The sequence below is a fragment of the Condylura cristata genome, unplaced genomic scaffold, assembly GCF_000260355.1.
Source record: "Condylura cristata isolate star-nosed mole 26May11 unplaced genomic scaffold, ConCri1.0 scaffold00021, whole genome shotgun sequence".
In the NCBI taxonomy this organism is placed as follows: domain Eukaryota; kingdom Metazoa; phylum Chordata; class Mammalia; order Eulipotyphla; family Talpidae; genus Condylura; species Condylura cristata.
In genome coordinates, this window is record NW_004567122.1 from 35,057,984 (window position 1) to 35,079,354 (window position 21,371).

Sequence of the window (21,371 nt, forward strand, 5' to 3'; positions counted from 1 at the left end):
GGATGGTAGGGGAATGGGAGGGGGATTGGAGGTGGTTTTGAGTGGGGATGTCGGTGGAATGGGGATAGTAGGGGAATGGGAATGGGAATTGGAGTGGGGATGGTATGGGATTGGATTCGGTTTGGGATGGATTAGACTGGGTATGGGAGGCAATGGGAATGGGGATGCGGTTTGGGATGGGAGGGGATTGGGAGTGGGGATGGGAGTAGGGATGGTAGTGGGCATGGGAGGGAGTGGGATTGGGAATGGGGATGGGAGTAGGGATGGAATTGGGGATTGGAAGGGATGGGAGTGGGTTTGGGAAGGGAAAGATTTGGCGCTATGAGGGTCATGGGGTAGAAATGGGAGGGTGTAGGGTTGGGGATGGGTTTGTGAAGAATGTGGGGATGGGAAGTTGAGGGGGATGGAGAGCAGAATGGTAGGAAGTGGTTGGTAAGGGTTGAGTATGGGAAGTTATTGGTTGATCGGATTGGAGAAAGAGGGGCAAGGCATTGGATGTGAGAACATGAAGGGTCTAAGTTTGTGTGAGGAAGGAATGGGGATGTGAATGAGATGGGGGTGGTAGCAGAGAGGGTGCAGGGAGGGTGGATGGGAAGTGGGTGGTGGTTTTTGGTGGATTTGAGCGGGAAGGAAGTTTAGAGGGGAGTGTAGGGTTTGGGGACAGCAGGGGATGAGTGCAGGTGGTAGAAAGGTGGGAGAAGGAATTGTGGATTGGTGGGGAGAGGGGAAATCGGTGGGATTTGGGGGGGCATGGCATGAATTGATAGGGTTGGGTGGCGGAATGGAGTGTGATTGTGGTGGGAATGAGGTTTAGGTTGTAGAGTGAGTGGGATGGACTGTGGATCGGAGGATAGCGGGCTGAGGGCAGGTTTAAATGGGTCGGTTTTGGGATTTCGGGGGTGGGGACAGTGATGTGGATATGTGGTGGGATGTGTGGGTCATTGGGAGGGGAGATGAGTTTTGGGTGGTAGATGGGACAGTGGGAGCAGTGTAAAGGGAGTTTGGGTAGTTGGGTTGTGGATGCGAGGTGCAACAACTTTGGGAATGTAGTTTAGGGCAGCCATGCGTGGTGGGGGGGGACTGCAGTGTATAGGCCTGTGGACTGGAGTGGAAGAAGGGGTAAAGTTGTGTGTGGTAGGTGGGGATTGGTGATGGCAGGGAAGGAATTTGGTATGGGTTGAGTCATCCCCATAGAGGGGATGGAAATGTTCAGATTGGAGTGGAGGAATTGCAGATGGCATTGGGGAGTGGAGGAGAGGGTGTGGGCATGAGGTGAGGTCTGATGGTTGTAGGGGGAGTAATGGGGACGGAGGAGTGAATTAAGGTTGGGAAGGTATGATTGCAGATTGTTGGCAGGTAGAGGTTCGAGGGTGTGTTTAGTTGGGTGAAGGTGAGGGGATAGGGAATGATGGAGTTAGGAACTCACCTCTGAATCGTGCTGTTCTTGAAATTTTCATCATCGATACCTCATTCCCTGTTATGTTAAATTTGATTGGAGGCAAAGAGCACATTTTCTGTGTCAGGTGATACATGGGAGGTTGAAAGCCCTACTCAGTTGTCATCAGCCCTACTCAATTTGTCAGCAACATAATTTTGATGCCAAGGCCCTTGAAGGCAATAATTCATTATCTTACTTTGGTGACAGCCAAACAAATTTTATTAAAAAGTTGTGAGTAGAATACCAGTAATAGAAGGAAAACCAAAATGGTACCCTTAGGAAACTCACATCCTAGTTCCACCCCATGGTCTGTACATAATAAGTAATGAGAGTGTTGATGAGCAAATGCTAACTGCATGGGTCAGAGCAAGCGCGAGGCAGAGGAAAGGTGGGCAGATGAATCAAGCAGAACTACTGTCAGTGAGGAAGGAATGATTGGGCAATGTATAGAAATGGGTCTCAGTGGGCTGAGAATGGTAGCAAGTGCAGATGGGCACTACACAGAGATCTATAGTTTACAGATGAAAGAAGGACAGAGAAGTTAAGTCACTGGAGTGAGGGCACACAGCTAGCAAACTCACCAGTCTGACCTCAAGTCTGGACAGTCTGGCAGTCAAGCCCTACCATTAAACCCTATGATACAAGAGATAATAAAGACATATGGCCACACAAATACTTCCGCTTGAATATTCATGGCGTTATTATCTATAATAAGACTAATAGTGGACACAACTAAAATGTCCGTCAACAGATAATCATTTTGACTCACAGTAACGGCAGCTGAGTGATACAATTCAAGCTATAATGTGTTGGATCACAATTTAGGCGGAGCCAAACTCCAGCTCAGGTGCTGACTTCCTTTGCACACCCCCCGCCCCCCCCCCCCGCCCCGGGGGTGCTGGTGGTTGCCAACTCAGCTGGCCTGGGCTTAAACCCAGCGTCGCAGCTGACCCGTTATAGAATGCACAACTGGGGCCCTCCCTGGTGGCGCAGCAGGTTAAAGCACTGCACTAAGAAGCTTAAGCTACTTCAGCATGAGTTCGATCCCTGCCTGCCCAGGAGGTGACCACATGACGTGGCAGACCTCTCCTGACCCGCCCGCTGCTCCCCTCAGCAGTGTACTTCGTTGATCTGCCTGTTCTGCTCCCCGTTCTGTTTCTGGTGAATCCTCTCACCTTCCGCATCTCTGGCCTGTATTCCAGTTTTATATGAATAAATAAATAAATCTTTAAAAAAAAAAGAGTGTACAACTGGACAAAGTCCTCGCATGCCTATTTCCCCTCAAAGGATGCTAAGATGAACACCCGCCTCTGAGGGTGGGGGTGAGCCCAGATGAGAGCAGAGTCCGCACCTGCAGAAGCGGGCGGGTGGCATTGTGCACAAGCGGGCACCCCTTAGTGCAGCTTGGGGTGAGATGGCCCCCGAGCCGGAGGTGTTCTTCCCAAGAGCCACCAGTTCTCGCACTGACTTCTAGTCCTAGCTGGACACAACCCAGACCCATGATAATCTGGCCTCTCCCTGGAGATGCCCCTTCCTGGGACAAGTGCCCTTTGTTTGGTGCTGGGTGAAGTCACCATCACCCCAGTGGATGACCAGGGCAGAGGAGCGCGTAAGGAAAGTGGGGGTGGGGGGTGGGGTGGCCAAGGTCTGTTTGTGATGAAAGAGGAGCAGACTCAGAGTCTCACACAGGGTTTCAGCTGCTCGCTGGGTTTGTCTTGTCTTCTGTGGAGCAGTTCAGCTGGCACGCGCTTGCATTTGGCGACATGGCTGACGATTTCCCTGTAATGGGGACACAACTGGCAATTTTCCGACAGAGTGAGGCAGATGGCAATTTTCCTACAGAGATATGCAGGCAACAGTTTTGCCCTTGGAGAAAAAAGCCTCCTCGTCAATTGAGACGCAGCCAGTCATTTTTACTATACAGAAGACACATCCAATAATTTTGTCCAGTGAGAGAGATGGCCGACCATCTTCCCACAGAGGCTAAGGGCTCTCACAGACGGATAACGCTGGCTCTTGTCCAGCTGAGGACAGCGAGAGAAGTTTAAGATTTAATTAGTGGCTACACGAGCTCAGAAACAGTCTCCCTACATGCGCTGGAGCTGGGGAACTTAGATTGCATTGATACTCAGAGGATTCTGGACTGGGGAACAATGAAGCCGGTTGCTCACCCGCTTCAGAGTGCTTTTCACACAGCCCTTTATTAGCTCCACAAACAAATGTCCAACAGCGAACATTACAGCCGCACAATGCCGTGCATGGCGGCAGGGGAACGAGCAATTCACCTAGGAGAGGTTACACTGGCCCTGACTATTATCTGTTTTCAAAACACATCTGCATATATTATGCAGACCATTCCTCACTTATGGTGAAGTGAAGCTCCAATAAACCCATGGTAAGTTAAAAATATTTGAAGCTGAAAGTACATTTAACACACCGAATCTGCCAAAGCCACGTCTGCCTCAAATGCACTCAGGCACTGGCATTCACCCTCACCGGGCACGATCGACTAGCACAAAGCCTGTTTGTGATAAATGTCGGTTATCTCAAACACAGACGGGCATTTCGTAGACATGATAGGAGGTGTCACCAGAAATCTACAAATGCGGGCAGATTGGTACATTTTAGTGCTGGTTATTTATCCTTCCGCCCAACGGGTTGTGGGGGAGCCTGGCTTGCTGTGCTCCCACTCCCCATCACAGCAGAGTGGACAGAGCCCAGGGAAGCAACACAAGAAGAAATTCAAATACGAGTTCTACTGAATATGCATAGCATTTGTACCACTGTAATGTCAAAAGTCATAAATCCAGCAATATACTGGTAACTGTGCATTTCACAAGTTTCTCTTGTAGTCATTCAAGGTGAAGAAACTGGTAAGTCTAGAACTGTTTTTCAGACAGATAAAACTGGCCAAAGATCCACAGTGCAGAGGAGGGGTGACACTATTTTGGGGGGCTGCTGTGGTCAGGGAGACCTGCTTGAGCAGCTGAACACCAAGGAGTAATAACCTCCAGAATGAACAGAGGACAGCAGGCTTCTCCTGGAAGAACCGGAGCGAAAATGTCTCGCGCATGGGGCCCTTGGGCCTGTGCAGACTACTCCAGTCTGCCTGTGTGCTGTGAAGGCCACGCAGATAATATGTAAACGATGAGCTTGTGTTACAATAATGCCCTATTGACAGTACTGAAATTTTGCTCTCATAACACTTTTATGTGTTAGTATTATTTTGATTTTTGGTCAATCATTTAAAAAACACCTATTCTTTGCTAGAGTTATGTAAAAACACACAGGTAGTGTCCCATTTTGGCCCACCTTGGCTTACCATTGATGATGATATTGAGGGGGAGGGGAGTCAGTGGGTGCCTCCTCTCTAGAAAGGGGGATCAGCATGAAGCATAAAGACAATGCTGGAGGGCAGTGGAACATGAGGACTAGAGGCGGAGTGATCAGGTAGGAAAGCTAGAGGTGAGCTTGTTGCTTGGTGAGCTGCAATCTGCTTTCAGTAGGCCTCTGAGGCTGGTACAGGAGAAGGTCAGTGGAGCTGGGCTCCACTATTTATAGGATGCTTTGTATTTGTCAATTTTTATACCTAAGATTCAAATTTTATAGCTTGAAAGTACAGCTATCAATTCCCATTTTGCATGATTATAAGAATCAAAGGTGATAAAAACAGATAGGACATGGCATGCAGTGTCTGGCATGGGGTCAGGAGTCAGCCTAGCCGGAACAGCAGCACCAGATCTGCCCAGCCCAGCATGCTCTGAGTGCCTGAAAGCATCAGGTGCTCGGGCAAGTTCTAGGGTTGTGAGAGTGAGCAAGTCAGATACAGGCCCGGTTCTCAGGTACTTCCTCCATAAAGAGTTGGCCTACTCCTCTATAAGGAGCAACTTCTTTTTTTTTTTTTTTTTTAAAGATTTATTTGTGCATACAGAACTGGGGTACAGGCCAGAAATTCAGGGGCCGTGAGAGGCTTCACCAGAGACAGAGTGGGGAGCAGAACAGGCCGACTGAGAAGTACACTGCTGAGGGGAGCAGTGCGGGTCAGGAGAGGTCTGCCGCGCCATGTGGTCACCTCCGGGGCAGGCGGGAATCGAGCTCATGCAGAAGTGGCTTAAGCTTCTCAGTGCTGTACTTTAACCCGCTGTGCCACCAGGGAGGGCCAGGAGCAACTTCTTAAAGAGAAGTTGCTCATGTCCTCAGCAGTACACAGAATAATGCTTCAACCTTGAAGATGTCCACATCCGATTCCCCATATGTGACTTGGCAAAGGGGAGCGCAGGGTACCTTTACCTGGCCTTAAATGGGAAGATTATGCTGGGTTATCCAGAAATGATCACTGAGACATGATTCCCTGATGGTGAAAGGGGTGTCAGGAGACTCAGTGTGTGTGTGACTCAGTTGTGACCCCGAGCTCTGGGGGTGGAGAAAGGACCAGGGGCCAAGGACTGTGGCTGCCTCTGGAATCTGCAAATGGTAAGAAATCAAATTCTCCACAGAGCCTCCAGAGAAGAACTCAGCCCTCTGTGGAAACCTGGATTTTAGCCCAGACACATTTTGAACTTCTGACCTCCGGAGCAAGATAATTTTGTATTGTTCTGAGTTACTAATGCCCCTCTTGCCCCCCACCCCCATTGTTAACAAGGGGACTGAGTTTACGAATTCTCCCCCAACTCTGGGAAGTTGCTCCTATTTTCCTGGGCCCCTCTCTTCCTCCAGTCCCTGTAGGGTCCTCTCCCTGCGGCATCTGCTCTTCTGTATGGGCCAGGAAGGTCGGCCAGAGCGAGATGCTTCTGGATGCAGCTGAGACCAGCTCACTGCTTCCCAGGGAGCTGCTGAACTAACACAGCTCATCCACGTTCCTTTCCCTGTGTTCCTGCTGCTCCCGCTGCTCACCCACAGACTGACACAGCATGGAGAATTCAGAACACAGCAGCTGCAAAGACAGCCAGCCAAACCACTCTGAGATAACCAGGAGTAAACAGCAGCACCTGAGACCGGGTGGGATCTCGCCGGGGGCTGGATGATTCTTCCAGAGCAGCGCCACTGTCCTGCTCCCACACCTATAGCGACTCTCCATAGCCAACAGCAAACGGTCCTACCCTTCTGGCCTGGTATTCAGAGCTCCATCTATGTGCCCTAAATGAACTCTCCACCGGAAACAGCACTCCTCTCCTGCTCAAACACTATGCTGCAGTCTTAAGTGGTCTACTCATTTGTACCACTCTGCCCTCCTGGGCTGAGGCAGACAGTGAAGTAGATGAAGCAGGCAAAGGTAGACAGCAGGGAGTGGTAGGGATTGTGGCAAAATGGAATGTTCACACTCTATAAAGATAGGGGGTAATTTTCACTCAGACCTAGCTCATTACTGTCAGGCAGGAATGTGGCTCCTGGCATAGGAGTAAAGTCTAAATTTTTCTGAAGAATCCTGGTGTTTCCATGTTAGCAATGTTGAGCGTATGGTCAAACGCGTATTATCTGGAAGCCACATGGGCTGATTTATGGAGCACTCAGCATACAATCACTGGGTCCTGATCCATGCTCATTCCTCACCTGGCTGAGTTTTGGCTGTCATAATAAAATGCCCTAGGCTGAGTTCTCACAATTTTAGAGGCTGGAAATTCAAGACTAGGGTGCAAGCCTGGCTAGATTCTGGTGAGGACACTCTTGTGGGATGTAGGTGGCCTTCCTTGTATCCACATAGTCAGAGGGCAAGCACTCTGGGCTTTGTTTATAAGGATACTAATCTCATTCACAGGGCTCCATGCTTGGGACCCAGTCACCTCCAAGGGCACCACCTCCTAATACCATCACATTGGGAGCTCAGACTCAACACATAAATTCAGGGGGAACACAGATATTCAGTAAAGAAAGACACCTATCGGGCCCTCCCTGGTGGAGCAATGTGTTAAAGCACAGCACTATGAGGATATCCGCAGCCACTGCACCATGATTTCGATTCCCAACCGGGGAGCTGATCCAGCGCAGACAGACCTCTCCTGTCTCCCCTGCACCTCCCCTCAGCAGTGTATTTCAGCAGATCTGCCTGTTCTGCTCCCCTCTCTGTCTCTGGTGAATTCTCTCACTGCATCCCCCACAGCTCTGGCCTGTACCCAGTTCTTTATGAATAAATAAATCTTAAAAAAAAAAGAAAGAATGACACCTATCTCTCTCTGCTGCCCTATTTCTTTGACCGCTTCAATGGTAGGGGCAAACTTTCTCTTCTGGGAAGGCTCTGAGCTTGCTAGCCACAGCAGCCTTTCTTCCTCTCACGGGTTAATAAGACATAGCAGACAACCTTCATACTTCTCTAAAAGATATATATATATTTATATATATATATATATAAAATATGTAGTATATGTATTTAATATAGGCTAATGATAACAACAATATGGTTAATATAGTAATCATATTAATATTACTCTCATAATTATAACAATATAATACATAGAATATGAATACAATTACTATATATTTATGTATCTATGTCTCCCCACCCAGACAACGCACAGACAGGGCAGCAAACTACCCGTTTCACAGCCAGGGAGCAGGCGTGGGGGCTGGGACGCAGAACACGCATGTGCCGAGGGCAGCATGGGAGGGTTCCTTGGCAGGGCTTAGGCCTTCCAGGAAGGGGCTCAGTGGGATCTCTGCTCTGGAGAGAGGGAAGCCCTGTGTCTTACCTGTCAGTCTGAAGGCTGCATTTGGGCTAATTAATTGGGACCCTGTTTGTCCTTTGTGAGGAATAATCACTTCTTAGCCAAGCGGGGATGGTGTCTTTTTGAGAACTATTGTTCTGGAAAGATCTGGATGGAAGGAGGCTCACAGCGCATCCCCTCTGGCAGGCAGCAGGGAGGGGCGGCTGCAGTCCAGACCAGATGATGAGTTGGCAGTGGGTGTCTCTACGGGAGCCTAATGAAGAAATCTGCTAGCAGCCGAGGTCCAGCTTTGTAAGCCCCCTATTCAGTCGTTCACCCCCTCGTATCCTTCCTGCCTGAGGTGGGTGAAAGGCACTATCTATAGGTACAAAGGGTCTCTGCTCCTACTGTGAGATTTTCCATTTTCATAGCCAGCAGGTGTCACAACCTGACAGCAGGAACCCCAGAATGCTGGGTCCCTCCATACATCAGAGTCTGCAACTTCTTGTCTCCTGTCTCTGTGTGTGTGCTCTCTCTCTCTCCCTCTCTCTCTCTCTTTCTCTCTGTCTTGTCCTTTCTCTTTCCCCTCTCCCCTCACAGTGGGGGGCACCCTCATTTGTTCTCAAGGGGAAGCTTCACACAGCTGCTCCAAAAGAAGGGGGAGCCCCTCCCCCCCCAAGCCTCTGACCAGGAGCAATAGGCTGTGCATGTGGCCATGATTAGGGGTGATTGCTCAGAAGTGTCTGGCTGGGGCTACACCCCCTTGAGGTCTGTTTCCTAGGCTGGATCCATAATCACTGCAAGGAGAGGCATGGGGAGCGGAGCAGATCCCTGCTGGCAAGAATCTTGAGTAGGGCAAGGCTAGACTTCACTACCGAGTAGTTTCTGTCCCTGCACTGGCCAGGCACTGCTTGGAGCAGGCCCCTGGGATGCTGCTCACTTCTCCTGGTCATCTCAAGGCTCTGCTGCCAGGTGTCTGCTCACCACAGTCAGACTGAATCTTGCATACAGCCAGACGAGGTAGCGAGGTAAGAGCCTTCTAGCTGCCAGCCACAGTCAGGCACTGTCCTGGGAACATTTCTATACTGAGTAACTCCCTAGGGGTGGGTGACCAGGCCTTGTATGAATGGGAATTTGCATGAGAAGATTCTCACTAAGCAGGGACTGAAAATGCTACCCACATAGCTTTGGGGACACAAGGGAGGAAGCCGCTGGTGTCACACTTCATCTCATGGTCTAATGTGGTATTCAGCACACACAATTTTTATTTAGCATTTTCTCTCTTCAACACTGCAAATCTAAATTCTGCTTTCAATTTAAACTGGACTCTATAAGAGGAACACTCCACTATTGCCCAGCCTCTTGTCCACCATGCTAAGTCCACGAGGCAGTCCACGCGCCTGACAAGTCTGCCCCCCCCGCCATGGCTTACACAGCACCGGCGAGCGGCCTTGACAGATTCCTTGCTTTGCTTGATCTCACCAACTTTTCCCAAAGCTTGACAAGTGCTCTTTCCTCTTACCTAATTCTTTACTGACAATTTCAGTCCATTAGAAGAATTTTCGAATGACACCAACATTTCAGAAAAAACTGGTCAACCCCAGGATTAAGGCGACCAGTATTTGAGATAATCCTTTAGACCCTTACGTTCAGGTGAAAGACAGAAGAGAAAAGTGAGAATCATGATAAGCTTTACGGGGCTGAGCAGTCCCCTGCCCTGGGTACCCCTGGGCTGTGCTTGGTGGTTCTGGGATGCTGCAGGTACTTTAAGTCAGCAGAGAAATGGACTGGTCCTGTGGGACCATCAGCCACTGGAGTGGATGATGGGATACTCAGTCTCCCACAGCCCACTGAGCTGTGGGTATGAGGGTGTGAGCCACACTGGGGGCTTGGCTAGCCCATACACTGACATGTGGCTGAGTGACACACCTATGACATTCGGGGTTTTCTGGTGTTGGGCAAGTACCGATGACAGTCATATTTGCTATAAGCAAAAAAACAAAACAAGCCCGAAATAAGCCTATCATCTTCCTTGGTGTAGGAGATTTACCTTTTCTGGCTTTCATTTCCACAAACTGGAAAAAGAAAGAAATACTTTTAACAAGTTGGGGATGTGAAATACGTTAAGAGCATGGATGAGAAGGAACTCTGTACACAGTAATCTGCTAAACAGCAAAAGGTATCAATGTAAGCATGTGATGCCTTTGTAAACATGAATCTTTGGAGTCCACAGAATTTGTGGATTTCTTTCCCAAGCTGTCCTTTCCCTAGGCTTGGCCAACTTAATTCAGGGTTCAACTAGGCATGTGCTCAGACTGAAAAGCTGGTGGTCATTCTTGATTCTTTCCACCAGTTTATTTAAATAAATCCATATGCATGAGAACAGGGCAGCGATCCAATGAAAGTCCTCAGAAGACCAAACCAACCCAAACACGGTACTCTAGGGAATGCCGAGTCAACCACTCTTGGTGTGGGAAAGAGAAACACCGGATGTCAGCTGATCACACTGCACGGTCATGGCTGTTCTCCAAAGCATGTGCTGAGAACCCCACTGTGCTACATGTACCCTAGTGTGAGTGGAGGAACCACTCAGTGTAGAGACAGAAATGGAAACAGATCATATCAACCACAGTATTAGGTGTTCTGATGGAGGGTGCTCAGTGCTACCAGGGGGTCCAGAAAGACTTCCGGAAGGAGCTGTTCCTAAACTGAACCTAGGGGAGTGTGGTGGGTGGAATCATGGCCCCTCAGGAGGTCCATGACAGCGTTAAGCAGATGGAACCAAGGTTGCTCATCAGCTCGTGTTAAATTGGGGAGGTTATTTTGGGTGACGTGGGTGGGCCCAATGGAATCACGAGAGTGTTTAGAGGTGGTGAGGGAGGCAGGCGAGGACAGTCACAGGGATGGGGTGTGGGAGGGACTTGCCCTCCCATTCCTGCTGGCTGGAGATGGAGAAAGGGCCCATAACTCAAGAAAGGCAGGCTGGGAGTGGCAAGGATGTGGATTCTCTTCTAGGACTTCCAGAAGGGGAAACGGTGTGGCCAACACCTAGACTTTAGCCACCAGACTCAGGTCAGAGCGGAGATGGACAGAACTTCTCATTTATAAGACGCTGTATCGTTTTTAGTCACTGAGTTTGAGGTATTCATTATAGCAGTCATAAAGCAATACAAAAATGGGGTGAACTTTCTGTTTCCATGCCTGGTGGGAAGGGCTGGCAAGTTGAGATAGCTGGCTCTGGCAGAGCCCGTCCAAGGCCTCTCTCTGGGGAAAATTCCCCCCAGGATTCTCTGGAGCCTCGCCTTCAGGTTGCTGGCCTGATGGCGATGACTGCTTTGCCAGTGTCACAGACAGTGGTGACAGGCGAGTGACCTTGAGCTGTCCCAGAGACACCTGCCACCTCATAGCAACTGTCCTGCTCTGGCCTCCCTAGGACTGCCCGGGCCGGTTTTGGCTTTCTCTGCCTTCTCATCCAAGACCCCTGTGGGAGATAGGGCAGGACCCCAAATGCTAATGAATGATACCCGCCTCCCGAACTAATAAGCCTTCCAGTTCTTAGGAAAATGCACTCAACTAGCGTCTCCAGGATGACTAATTGACAGAACTGGTTAAATTAATCAAACATGGAAATGAGGATGGAGGAAGGGATTCTATTTTTACTCTATGGCTTGGGCCTTTCCAGCTCTGCTGTTAATTGCAGCTAAGCTTGAATGGGGTAGACATTGGATGGGGGTGTGTGTGTTAGTGAATTCTGCTCCTTGTAGCAAGTCTCTGGCTTTACTCCAAGGAGGGGGAGGGGGGCCGTGTCTGGGCTTCTTGTAATCCTGTCATCAGGCATAAAGCATTTTAATGAAGGGCCTTGTCTTTTTAACCCTACCAAGCTCCCCTGAAATAAACACTGTTAATTATGCCCCAATCAATAGTGAACCCCTTTTGGAAGCTGTGCCAAATCTCAGAGGTCTGAAGATTCATTGCAGCTCTAGTCTCAGCTGACGTGTTTGGACACATTCCATCTGAGACCTGGGGACCGAGCCGCAGGTTTATTAAGGAATCTAGTGGCCTATAGAACCAGAACTTGCAATTACTTTTGTGGATGAGGAGGAAGAACGAGATAGTCAATTTCACGATCTGTGCAAGGGCAGAGTTAGTTCTGCAGTTGGGACTGCTGGGCTGGGGGACTCAGCCTAGAATGGGTTTATATAAAATGACACTTTCGATGTTAGAAATGAGTCCTGAATTGATCCTCTGGCTGTTACAAAAAGACCATGCTTTGCTGCAAATACCAGGATGAGTAGGAGAAGGTTGAATTCTTCTGGGGCAGACTTGGGTTCAAAGCCTGACTCCTCCACATGGTGTGGGCCAAATTTCTTCATCTCATCGGCTCCCCAGCCTCCACGGCAGTTATGAGGTCAATGAGCTACAGAAGGTCTCTGCCTCCTCTGTACACATCTTTGGACAAAATGGAATTTCTGACTTGGACTGTTAGGCTGGCATCAGACTTGCCCCTTGGGCACTGGCGCTCAGGTGTGTTCCTGATGGCCTCCTCACTATTCACGAAAACATCCCGGACTTCAAGGCCTGCTATCTTCAGCCTTTTACCACAGCAGAGAATGGGAGCGTGTAGTCCCACCAGCCCACAACTGGCAGATCTAAGCTCCGTGGGTCAGACTTACTTTAATTAACAGGCTAATGGCCAAAGATTTCCATGTGCCGAGTCCCACGATTCCATCTCTGCTCTCAGTGTCCTTGACTTCTCAGAAGCATTTGATATAATTATTCTAATAGCTTTCAAGTCCCTCTCCTCTCTTGGTTTATGTACCCCTCCCCCACTATCCGGCAGCTCCTACTCAAGTCTCTGGTAAGAGGCCATCTCCTCTCTTCTCCAGTCGTCAGTCCTGGCAAACCCTCAGACTCCACCCCGGACTCTCTGCTCCTCTCCTTCTATACCCTCTTTCCTAAGGGATTTCAGTCACTCTCTTGATTTTAGGTATGTGCTCATTACTCCTACATTTCTATCTCCTCCTAGACCACACCTCTGACTTCCAGACTCAGGTATCCATCGTTACCAGATTTGGATGCGTCATAACACCTCAAGCCGGACCCATCCCAAACACATGCCTTCCCACACCCATCTGCTCCTTCCCAAGTCTCCTCACCTCCGGATATGTAACTGCTATACCTTGTCACCCAAGGTATAGAATGGCAAAGGCTGGCGGCCCCGAGTGCATCTCCGGGCCAGGTGCTAGGGCTCATGGCATTGCACTTTTAATACTCCAGGGAGCCTACCCAGGTGGCCCACCTCCTGCCCCTGCTTTCAATGTGCGTAATGAGCGGTTATGTACCCTCTTCGAGAGACCCAGTTAGGCTGTGGACACAGAATGACAGTGGACACCGTGTTGCTTTTCCTGCTCCACTCCTCCCTTTCTGCTACCTTTCTGCTCCCAGCCTCGCAGCGCGTCCTCTCAGCCTTCCCTCCTCAGCAGATTCTACATCCGGCCAAGTTGTACCCCCATGTTGGTGAGAGCTGCTAGTGTTTCCTCTCCAGACCTCTTCACTGTTAGCACCGCCACCAGGCTGCCATCTCACCGGGACGGACCCAGGCGCTCTGCCCTGCTGGGGATACAGGCCTGTGAGTGCATCTTGGGCTCCTCGCCCGTGCTAGCCCCAGGCAATGGCCGCCAGCCTTTGCCATTCTTTGAACACACAGGTTGCTCTGCGTTTAGGCCTTTAGACTTAGATGTTACCTCTCTGGCTCCTTCTGAAAAATTCAGATCTCAGTTCAAAGGCTTTCCCTGACCACACAGTGGAAATTGCTCCATCCTGGTTACTCTTTAATCCTGTTTAATGTTCTTTTAGCTTTTCTTGCTGCCTGAAGTTTCTTTGTTCACTTGTACAGCAGGTTCTGGAATAACACTGTACTGTTCAATGGCATTTTGCGTTCTAACATGGAAGAGAGAAAAACAATGCTGGCAGGTGGTGAATGAAACATTATTTGAAGACCTGCTTGACTTATATATCGTTTGGCTTAAAATCACAGTTTCCAAGAACCTACTGAATATATGAAAAGAGGATTTACTATTGATTTTCTCTTTCCCTCCTTGCTAGAAGATGTAAGCTCCTTGAGGACAGGAGGGACAAGTTGAATGCACCTTAGTGGGATAAGTGATTCTGCTGTCAAACCCCAGCCTGCGGCTTGTTCTCTGATGCCCAGAGGAGAATCATTTCTCTTCTGGGCTGGGCTTCTCATCCATAAAGGTGATGAAGAAAGTTGTATGTACCTCACAGGGTTGGCAAAGGGATTGACTGAGCCCACACGTGGGTGCACTTTTAAACTGAATGGAATACAGAGAATACTAGCTGTGCTTCTGCATGGACACCTGTGGCTGGTTGCTACTCTTAAACACCTGTGCTGTTGCTACTCTTAAATGACATGCAAGACAACATCGCCATCACAGCCCCGAGCGCATCTCTGGGCCAGGTGCTAGGGCTCATGGCATTGCTCTTTTAATCCTCCAGGGGGCCTACCCAGGTGGCCCGCCTCCTGCCCCTGCTTTCAATGTGCGTAATGAGCGGTTATGTACCCTCTTCGAGAGACCCAGTTAGGCTGTGGACACAGAATGACAGTGGACACCATGTTGCTTTTCCTCCCTGACCCAGGCCCCTTCTCTGAGTTCACTACTGCCAGTGTAGTTTAATGGATAGGAAAAACGTAAGCAAATGCAGGCCATGCCTGCAGGGAGAGCTCCAGCCCAAATGCTTGTGCCCCCTCAGATTCAGCACTGAACCGAGTCCCTAATGGATGGCAGTAGGAGGCGGGGCTTTCAGGAGGTGACTAGGCCCTGGGAGAAGTTTCATGAATGGAATCAGTGCCTTTGTAAGGACACCCCAGAGAGCTCCCTCCCTTCCCTTTTACCACAGGAAGACACAGGGAAAGCTTCTATGAGCCAGGAAGCACTTTTTCACCCGTATAGGGTAAGTGAATTGGCTTTTACACTGCTGGCGCCTGTGGCTATCACCTGTGGCCTTGACTGTGCTAATGGAGGAGGCGCTTGGGCGTGGTTGCGCATGCCTGATGGCAGACACCTGGAGTACACTGTGGGCATGCTCAAGGTTGCGCACCTGAGCCTGGGGGCCACGGATATAAGCGTGGCGTCACTCTGAGACGGAAGACAGCTGCAGGAGAATGGCCATGGTGGGGCGGCGATGAGAGGCTGCAAGCGAGAGATGGCTACGAGAGGAAGAGAGACCTCAAGAGGACGCCAGAGAGAGCCGAAAGAGGAAGAGTGAAGATTCACTGCCAGCCTCCTGCCCCTCTGGTCGCCCTGCCTGCCAGCCTGCGCGCTTGCCCCACAACTGGCATAGAAAGAGCATTAAAGCCTGGAGACACCACTGAGGGCTCCCGGACTCTCCTTTATCCTCCTGCCCTGGGCTTGCTGGCACTGCACACGAGACTCTCACCCAGCGGCGCAGACCTCGGACTTCCCAGTGTCCAGAACTGTGAGTACACGCCTGTCATTTAAGTCACCCAGTCTGTGGCATTCTCCCAGAGCAGCCCAAATGGACTAAGGCCAGGGCTATCCTGCCTGGCCTCGCACCCCAGGACTACTGTCGAGGGTGTCTGTGCGTCACCCTCTCTCTGCAGTCAGTGAAGGCGCCCGGCGGGCTCTCCAGTCGTCACTGACTTTCTCCAAACGACGGAAGTGAAGCTGTGGCTGGACAACAGTGAGCTGCTCCCCGACTGCCCTGACTTGGTCTTGTACACGGGCTGCACACAGGTCCTGCACACGGGCTGCCGTTGTCTGCAGCCCTGTTCCGGTGAGGGGGCTGCTTTCAGTGGCAGGCACTCCCCCACCCCCACTCCATCCTCTGTGCCCATAGGTGGTTGGCAGGTGCAATCCCTATGGCCCTGATGGCACCCTTTCCCCTCACGTGCCCCCACTTAAGGGTTTCACTGCTGATGTTCTTTTATGCTGTTAAATATACTAGAATCTGGGGCCATTCTCTGTCAAGAGTGGCTCCTGAGTAGGGAATGGGCTCCCTAGCGCGTCATAGCCTTTAAAATCAATTAACTAACACCGTGCTCAGAGAAACGTTGTTTCTACACTTCAGGAGAGGAGCCAGCATCAGCAGCACACAGATGACCGGGGTGGGGGCGGGTGGGCGCTCCGTGTTCAGGTTGGCACCACTACAGCCCTTTGCTTCGCCGCCACCTCCCCAGGCCAGAGCAGCGTGCTGTGTGTGCACTCTGGGTCAGGGCCTTATGTCTGTGCGGGCCCAGGCTGCCTGCGGGAATGAGCCTGGGGTCCACCCCTGCAGTGGCCAGCTCCAGGGCCTGTGCTGGAAGTGACCGGAAGTCTGTTCTGGGCTAAATGGTGCACCACCCCCTTTCAGATGGTGAAACTTTAACCCTACCTCAGAACGCAACTGTATTTGCCCTCTTTAAAGAGGTAACTACATGAAAATGAGGTTAATTGATTGCACCTGAATTCACCAAGACTGGTGTCCTGATAAGGTGTTGTGGACACAGGTGGGTACCATAGGAAGAGGTGAAGGGTACCAGCAGCTGCAGAGGGGGGCCTAGAGCAGATCTACCCCTCACTGCCCTCCTGGGGAGCACTCCCGACACCTCAGACCTCAGGTTTCTACCCTCCAGAGGTGTGAGAAATCGGGTTTTGTTTTTTAAACCACCCAGTCCATGGTATTTTATTAGATCAACTCTAGTGAATGAATATACCCTCTATCATCTATCTTCTCCGTCTAACAGATACCCCATGAAGAAAGACAATGTCCCTGTCCTTATGGACGTTACATTCGAGTTGGGGAGATAGGAAAAAACCCAAACACCAATAGATGTGCTATGAGAGAAAAAAAAATTGGGTGATGAGACAGAAATAGAGTGCAGATGGTGTGAACAGAGGAGTCCTTTCTGAGGAAGTGACACTTTCCCAGAGACCTAAAAATGGACCTGACCAGACAAGTGTGGGCATGGAGGGAGAGCATTCCAGCCAGAGGAAGTGACAGTGCAAAGGCCCTGAGGCAGGTGGAGTGTGCTGAAAGTGCAGGAAGCAGGTCTGATCCTAGGGAGCTGAGGGTGGAGAGGTGAGCAGAGACCAGATTCACATAGAATGTTGAGGCAGTTCAGACTTCATTTCCTACTTTGGCACTGATCACACCTGGCCAGTTTCTTCACTCAACTTCCAAATCTCATGCACCCGAATGGGAAAAACTGTCCTTCAGACCAGCCAATTGCTGTCATCCCGCAGTACCTATTGTTTCAGGCATTAGAATCTCAAATTACAAACACAATCCTTGCTACTACCGCCAGAAGCAATAGAAAAAAAACCAGAGATGAGGGAGAGAATCATCCCTTCCAACCCCTGCTGAGCACGCAGAGTGAGGGACATATGGAAATTAATATATGCAGCTCTGATAACACGGATCTTCTCGGCATTTTGATTAAACGCCGACGGTTATTAAATATCCTCCTTCTCAGAGCTCATCTCCGAAAGCCAATGTTGCTTTTCATTTTGAACTCTGATGAACTGTCTCAATTCCATTCACACACCTCGGCTGAACCCGGCTCAACCAAGGCTGGTATTTGAGGAGGATGGAGAAAATCAATATGAAATGTCAGGAGAGAGGTCAGATTGAACTTGTTTTCTCAACTGGCAGGAGCCTGCCCCCTCCCCCCCAACAGCCACCCGCAAAGCTGAACAAAGGGAGATGTGCTCTAGGAAGGTCGGCACTTTGGAAGAGTCAGGAAAATGAATTTCCTTTGCTTCTTAATTAGATTAGGAGGTTGGCGGCTGGCAATTCAGCAACTAGTTAGCTCCCGGACCTCCCCAGGGACCATCTCACCCTGGACCCCTAGCTGGAGGGGACTCAGGCTGAAGGAGGAGCCTCCTCTGGGGGGCTCTGTGTGTGCAGCTCAGCAAGTTGCCCATTTGTGTGGGTTCCAGCTCACACCCGTTTTCTCAGGTAGTTTCTCAGTGGCTATGTCTCAGCTCAGTGGTCAGTGAGGGTGTGAGAGACTCACACTCTCCCAGCACTGTCAACCCCCCTTCCTAAATGCTTTTATGCATGCAGAGTCCTGTCTATCTGATGGTCAATGGGACTGAGTCCTGCGTGCCCACATACTTGCTAAAGTATTATCAGTGCTTTTGTGAGGGTATTTTAGATGAAGTTAACGTTTAAATGGATAGATTGAGGAGAGCAGACTGCCCTCCCGAATGTGCATGGGCCTCAGTTGAAGACTTGATGAGAACAAGATGGTGGATCCACCTCCAAGTAAAAGGGAGTTCCTCTAACTCTACCTGACTCCTGCTAGCTGGGAACTTGATATTTTCCTGCCTTGGCACTAAAACAGAAGAAACACTGCTTCTACCTGGATTTTAGACGTGAAGGGGAACTGAGTCCATTGGCTTCTGGGGTGTCCTGTAAATCTTGGCCTTGGCAGCTCCATACTGTGCTTGGGAGCTCATGTACTGTCTCTCTCTCCCTCTGTTACCATATATGTGTGCTATTTCTCTGCAGAACCCCCACTAATACAGAGTGAGCTCTAAGAGGGAGGAAACTGGGCTTGGCTTTATACCACTGTGTCCCTAGAATCTGCTACAGTACCTGACATATATAGTATGTGCTCAACCAATACTAATTAAAAAAATGCAAAAGAGCTCTGTATCTTGAAGAAGGGTTTTGGTGTCAAACTCCTGCAGGACTGGGGCGGGTCTATGCTCGGGGGAAGCATACTTGGCTGAACAACTGGAGTCACATCCATGTATGATGAATGCCAACCTCTAATATCTTCCATAGCACCCAGTCATTTGAAAAGAAAATGTTCCTTTCTCCCTTCCCCTTGCACTGTAGAGCCACTTTTTATCTTGGTTATGAATTTCTTTTGTATTGAGACTAAAGCAAACCTGATTTCTCCTTTCTTCCCATGACCACTGTGCTAATCTCCCCTAAGACCTAAATCTTATACCAGATCTCCATCCAGATGGTCTCTCCCCACAACTCAGAACTGTGTCACCTGGGGCCTCATGTCTATACCCTGCAGGTCAAGAAAGAAGCAGACAGGTGAGCCCCTGGCAAGGTGGGAAGCCATGGGAGAATTGTTGCACTTTGTGGGAAGATCAATTTTGCCTGAAATTTGGGGGCATTGTAGGAATGTAAACATGAAGCTGAAAGCAGACATTTTATGGGTGTAAAACTGGTCATGGGAAAAATCAGACTTTGAAGAAAATCCCTTGTGGCCTGCAGCTCTCCCAGGGTCTCTGGCCTATGCCAGACATGTGATTTCATCTCTGCTGAGAGGCTGGTGTCCTTCCTACAGGGCTGTGAGGCTGCGCCTCACCTGGGGGTGTGGTGCTTGATGGGAAAGTTTACCACAGGATCCAGGCTTTGGGTTTACAGCTCAAAGAATGATGAATAAGTGATAATACAACAAGTACAAGGACTCAAACTTTTGACTCTGCTCATCAAGGCCCTTCTGCGAGCTATCTTCCGAGCTATCTTCCGAGCTATTTGACCTCGTTAATATTGTCCTTTCACCCACAGCCAACACTTCTTGCTAAGACTATTTAAAGGTTCCTGTGACGTCCTCACGTGAGATTTTTGCCCATTAAGGTGCACTGCCAACTTCTCTTCTGGATTTCCCACCTAACCCCTAATTATCTCCACTACTCACTTGAGTATTAAAACATGCACTGCCTTCTACATTGTTCCTGAAGTGTTTCCTGGGTACAGCTGGGCTCTCAGCCAACTTGTACATTTCTTGAGTGTAGTAGGTGGGTCTTACCTTTCGACTGCTCCTCTCAGCTTGTGAACAGTAATAGAAATGCCGCGGATGCCAAAAAATCACGTGCAAGAACTGACATAGAATTTTAATCTCAATCTGTGACTCTCAACCAGGAGCAATTTATCCCCTGGGTGTATTTCACAATGTCTGGAGACATTTCTGGTTGTCTCACGGGCCTTTGTCACTTGCATCTACTGCATAGAGGCCAGAAATGCTGCTAAACCCCCCAATATACAGGCAGCCTCCTTCCCACAAGAAGTGCGTGGCTCAAGTTCAGTGATGCTGCTCTTAAGAAAGAGCAGTTTCTTAACAGTGTCTTCCTAACTGGTTTCTTGTCTCTTTAGTCTTCTGGTCAGAACCTGTCCTTCTCCCCCCCACCCCCAAATCCTCTAAAAACAAGAGGCAAAAGTCTAGGTCAACACTCTTCAAGAGGAGTTCTACAATGAGGGAAATGTCCTAAATCTGCTGTACCCAGCGAGGTAGTTGTCAGTCATGCTTAGCATGAAATGTGGATCACCCCAACTGAAAGTTGCTGTAAGTAGAAGACTCAGACTATGACTTAATAGGAAGCAATTAAAACATCTCATTAACTGTTCTTATCAGCTATTGCTTCCCCCTGCTATCTGAAAGTCGAATGTTCACATTTGGTATCATTTGGTAGCTTACTTTCAGCTCTGGAATATTTTTTTCTTATATGAATGAATGGTAACAGCAATCCAGAGCCCAAATATAACTTACCAAATCATACTGAACATGAAAGTTCTATTTTGGATATTGAGGGAAGCCCGAATCTCACCTAAAATCCATGACAAGCCCATGAGGTGGATGTTAGTTTACGTATTTTACAAGTGAGAAAGGTCGAGGAGGGTTGGAATCAGGCAGCTAACAGAGGGTGAAGCCTGGCATGGAGCTGGGTCTGTGTGGCTGCAGGGTCCCCACATCTCCACCCACTGCACTATACTTCCATTTCCCCCACGTGAGCCTTCTTGGGGCCAATGAACAAATGGTCAAAACAGCACAGATAGTCACCCCTCGCCCAGCCACACATCAGCACTGATAGGTCTCACATTGTTCACCTCACACTGGAACTAAACTGGAAGCTGGGGCGCTGGGAGACAAGGGATTCATTTCTGGCTTTTCATAGCAAAGTGTGGTGGCAAAATGGCACCCAGCAGAAGGTGTGGGTCAAACATAGCTCTCATTGTGCCTGCACATCTTGGCAGCTGCACATTATTTACCCTGACACCAGGACATGGATGACCCCTGCCTTCTACTCTCACTTCTACTCTGGGGAACTATTTCTTTTCTAGAAAGCCTCCCTGCTGTCTCCAGACAGGTCCTGTCTACCATGATACTGGCTGTGGAGTTGGCCTGCTGATATCAATCTTGGCCTTTGGCTTCTAAACACTCAGCACTGCTAGACTGGAAGCAATTTTATTTGTCAATGCTCTGAAAACTGTGTCCTCAGGGCCTGTGAGCCTGGCAGCACTTGGCCCCT

At 49.6% G+C, this 21,371-nt stretch overlaps 1 protein-coding gene across 4 annotated transcripts in view; it reads right to left on the reverse strand.

Annotated features, from left to right (window-relative positions):
- PPP2R2B (protein phosphatase 2, regulatory subunit B, beta) overlaps positions 1–21,371 on the reverse strand; it is a 429,967-nt gene that overhangs the window by 31,954 nt on the left and 376,642 nt on the right. The window lies entirely within an intron of this gene.